Source organism: Seriola dumerili, unplaced genomic scaffold, assembly GCF_002260705.1.
Source record: "Seriola dumerili isolate Sdu_G_001 unplaced genomic scaffold, Sdu_1.0 BDQW01000477.1, whole genome shotgun sequence".
NCBI lineage: Eukaryota > Metazoa > Chordata > Actinopteri > Carangiformes > Carangidae > Seriola > Seriola dumerili.
The window spans coordinates 361,882-366,242 of NW_019174732.1; the positions used below are offsets into that span (position 1 = coordinate 361,882).

General features: G+C 47.6%; 1 protein-coding gene across 1 annotated transcript in view; it reads left to right on the forward strand.

The window, feature by feature from the left end:
• Positions 1-4,361, forward strand: part of fat3 (FAT atypical cadherin 3) — an 85,903-nt gene that overhangs the window by 20,497 nt on the left and 61,045 nt on the right. The window lies entirely within an intron of this gene.

A 4,361-nucleotide genomic window follows, 5' to 3' on the forward strand; every position in this document is an offset into this window, starting at 1 on the left:
CCTCTCCCTCTCTCTCCCTCTCTCCCTCTCCCTCTCCCTCTCTCTCCCTCTCTTGGATAAAGGTAGAGCTGCACAGTTAACTGAAATATAATCTAAATCTCAATGTGGCCAAGTGCAACATTCAAATCACAGGAGCTGCAGTTTTTTCTGATGAAGGTAAAATGTGTCACATTGTTGTGCATTGATAGCATTAGCATTGTTAGCACCAGTCTGTGTTTGTGTGTGTGTTTGAGTCTGTGTTTGTGTGTCTGTGTTTTTCTATCTGTGTCTGTGTTTGTGTGTTTGTGTCTGTGTTTTTGTATCTATGTCTTTGTGTGTTTGTGTCTGTGTCTGTGTGTTTGTGTCTGTGTTTGTGTGTCTGTGTTTGTGTGTTTGTGTCTGTATTTTTGTCCGTGTTTGTGTGTCTGTGTTTGTGTCTGTGTTTTTGTGTCTGTGTCTGTGTTTGTGTCTGTGTTTGAGTCTGTGTTTTTCTATCTGTGTCTGTGTTTGTGTCTGTGTTTGTGTCTGTGTTTTTTTGTCTGTGTCTGTGTTTGTGTCTGTGTTTTTGTATCTATGTCTTTGTGTGTTTGTGTCTGTGTCTGTGTGTTTGTGTCTGTGTTTGTGTGTCTGTGTTTGTGTGTTTGTGTCTGTATTTTTGTCCGTGTTTGTGTGTCTGTGTTTGTGTCTGTGTTTTTGTGTCTGTGTCTGTGTTTGAGTCTGTGTTTTTCTATCTGTGTCTGTGTTTGTGTGTCTGTGTTTGTGTGACTGTGTTTGTGTGTCTGTGTTTATGTCTGTGTTTGTGTGACTGTGTTTGTGTGACTGTGTGTTTGTGTGATTGTGTGACTGTTTGTGTGACTGTTTGTGTGACTGTGTGACTGTGTTTGGGTGACTGTGTGACTGTTTGTGTGTTTGTGTGACTGTGTTTGTGTGTCTGTGTCTGTGTTTATGTCTGTGTTTGTGTGACTGTGTTTGTGTGCCTGTGTGTTTGTGTGATTGTGTGACTGTTTGTGTGACTGTTTGTGTGACTGTGTGACTGTGTTTGGGTGACTGTGTGACTGTTTGTGTGTTTGTGTGACTGTGTTTGTGTGTCTGTGTCTGTGTTTATGTCTGTGTTTGTGTGACTGTGTTTGTGTGACTGTGTGACTGTTTGTGTGACTGTTTGTGTGTTTGCGTCTGTGTCATAGTGTGAGGCGTCAGTGTGCAGCTGTACCTCTTAGTCTGAGCTGATTCATGAACCAGTTTTGTCCCTGTCCGGCTGCTGTAGTGTGATCTGATCCTCTGAAGTTAACTTCAGCTATGGAGCAGGTTTAGCCCTTCAGCAAGGGTTACCATGGTGATCTACACCAGTTACCATGGTGATCTGCCACAGTTGCCATGGTGATCTACCCCAGTTAAAAGTGAGCCAGCTTTGTGATGTGAGAAAACCGAGTTAAACATATCTGGATAAAATACTGAGCCAACAGCTCACTCTGTGATGTTATCAACACAGACCCGGACAGACCGGGACAGACTGGGACAGACCGGGACAGAGTGGGACAGACTGGGACAGACTGGGACAGACCGGGACAGAGTGGGACAGACTGGGACAGACTGGGACAGACCGGGACAGAGTGGGACAGACTGGGACAGACTGGGACAGACCGGGACAGAGTGGGACAGACTGGGACAGACTGGGACAGACCGGGACAGAGTGGGACAGACTGGGACAGACTGGGACAGACCGGGACAGAGTGGGACAGACTGGGACAGACTGGGACAGACCGGGACAGAGTGGGACAGACTGGGACAGACTGGGACAGACCGGGACAGAGTGGGACAGACTGGGACAGACTGGGACAGACCGGGACAGAGTGGGACAGACTGGGACAGACTGGGACAGACCGGGACAGAGTGGGACAGACTGGGACAGACTGGGACAGACCGGGACAGAGTGGGACAGACTGGGACAGACTGGGACAGACCGGGACAGAGTGGGACAGACTGGGACAGACTGGGACAGACCGGGACAGAGTGGGACAGACTGGGACAGACTGGGACAGACCGGGACAGAGTGGGACAGACTGGGACAGACTGGGACAGACCGGGACAGAGTGGGACAGACTGGGACAGACTGGGACAGACCGGGACAGACCCGGACAGACTGGGACAGACTCTGCTCTCTGATGTGTCCATATTGGCACAGACTCACCTGTTCTGGACTCACAATCCTTCTTAGACATAGGTGGGAAAGTGAGGCTTTTATTTTGAAGTGGTGATGTGACATCATGGTAACAGGACATATGTCTAGTTGGAGGTGGTTGGTGTATATTGTGTGTGTGTGTGTGTGTGTGTGTGTGTGTGTGTGTGTGTGTGTGTGTGTGTGTGTGTGTGTGTGTGTCTCAGTCAGCTGTGGAGGAAGAGCAGAGATATAATTGGCTGCTTCTATATTTATCTTTTCTTTAGTCTCTTTTCTTTGAATTTGATCATACTCCACACGTTCGTGTCACGCAGCCCCCCCCCCCCCCTTTATTAAACAGATTCTTCTTTTCTTCTTTCTGTGTGTTGTCGTCTTTCATCTTCCTCCTCTCACACGCTTAAGTAACATCCGTGTTTCCTCCTCTCCTCTCCTCTCCTGCTCGCTCGGTGTCGTTCTGCGTCTCGATGGCGGATGTTGAATATTTGATTGTGTTTGTATGAAACATTGATGAGGAGAGCAGATGATCTACCAGCCCGCAGCTTCTTCTTCTTCTCTGATTTACATGTTGGTGTTGTGTTTGTTTGTGACTCCACTGAGCTACAGGTGTGACACACAGAGAAGAGTCAGGTGGAACATGCTGTGAACGTCTCTGGCTTCAAACCAACAAACCAATCAGCTTTTAGTTTTAAAGAGAAAAGCAGGTCTCTCTCTCTGTGTCTTTCTGTCTCTCTCTCTCTCTCTCTCTGTCTCTCTGTCTCTCTCTCTGTCTCTCTCTCTCTGTGTCTCTGTCTCTCTCTGTCTCTCTCTCTCTGTGTCTTTCTGTCTCTCTCTCTGTCTCTCTCTGTCTCTCTCTCTCTGTCTCTCTCTCTCTGTCTCTCTGTCTCTCTCTCTCTCTCTCTGTCTCTCTCTCTCTCTGTCTCTCTCTCTCTGTGTCTTTCTGTCTCTCTGTCTCTCTCTGTGTCTCTCTCTCTCTGTCTCTCTGTCTCTCTCTCTGTCTCTCTCTCTCTCTTAGTATCATACAGATGTGTAGTGTTGTGGATGTTGTGAGTCCCTCAGGCTGCCCCCCCCCCTCTCTCTCTCTCTCCCTCGCTCGGCCAGTAGTAAATTAAATCTGTCTAATCCTCTTGATGACGGCCATAATTATCTTGGCGAGGCGAAATATTGTGTGTTCACTTTACAGAGCTTTCAGCTGCATCTAATGACCTTCATTAGCAAATGGTATTTACTCGCTCACATGACCTGAGCAGGAAGCTGTGGTCACATGATCACAGGTGGTTGTACGTAGTGTGAGTGACAGCTGATGGGAGGGGCGTTACCTGGTTATATATACGAGCTGGTTGCAGTTCTGTGGTGGTTGTGCAGCAGCTGCTGTGTGTGATTACACTCTGACAGTCGGCGTCAGTCAGATCACAGACACAGATGGAGACGTAGCTGCAGCCTTCAGACGGACGTACAGGTAGTTAATCAGTTGAGAGAGAGGCCGTCATGCAGACTGCAGACTGCTGTGGTGACAGATGTTCAGGAGGATTTTATAGTAATTACTTCTGTACATTAGATCCTCCTGCTGCGGAAGAATGTAAAAGAGTTTGTGGGGTTTTATGTGGGAGTGTCTTCATCAATTAGACTGATCAGAGCAGCAGCTGCGGCCTGGTGAACGGGGGAGGTCGTCCATGTTGGATTCACATCCACTGCCTCTGTTGTATCCAGGTGGAAGGTAGAGGTGTGGAGGTGAGAGGTGGACATGAAAGAGATTTGAGTTTATCTTCTGTCACAAATCACAGATCCACCTCAGTCTCAGTGTCACAGTGATGAAGCCTTCCACACACAGTCAGACTCTGAGTGTGACCGACAGTAAGAGACCGGCTACAGTCACATCAAGGTGTTTCCATGAGCTGATCGTCTAGGTGCTGAAGCTCTGTAATGATGACACTGTCTGTGACTGAGGCTCCACCCACAACAACCGCTCTTAGCTTTAAGTCTCATCTCTTCTTCTATGTTTCCTCCTCCGTCCACTCGGCTCCAGAGTCTCCACCCTCTTAAACTGAGACAGGTCTGCTGCACCTGTTTTATTTTGAAAACACTGGGGTTGTGTTTTATTTTGAAAACACTGGGGTTGTGTTTTATTTTGAAAACACTGGGGTTGTGTTTTATTTTGAAAACACTGGGGTTGTGTTTTATTTTGAAAACACTGGGGTTGTGTTTTATT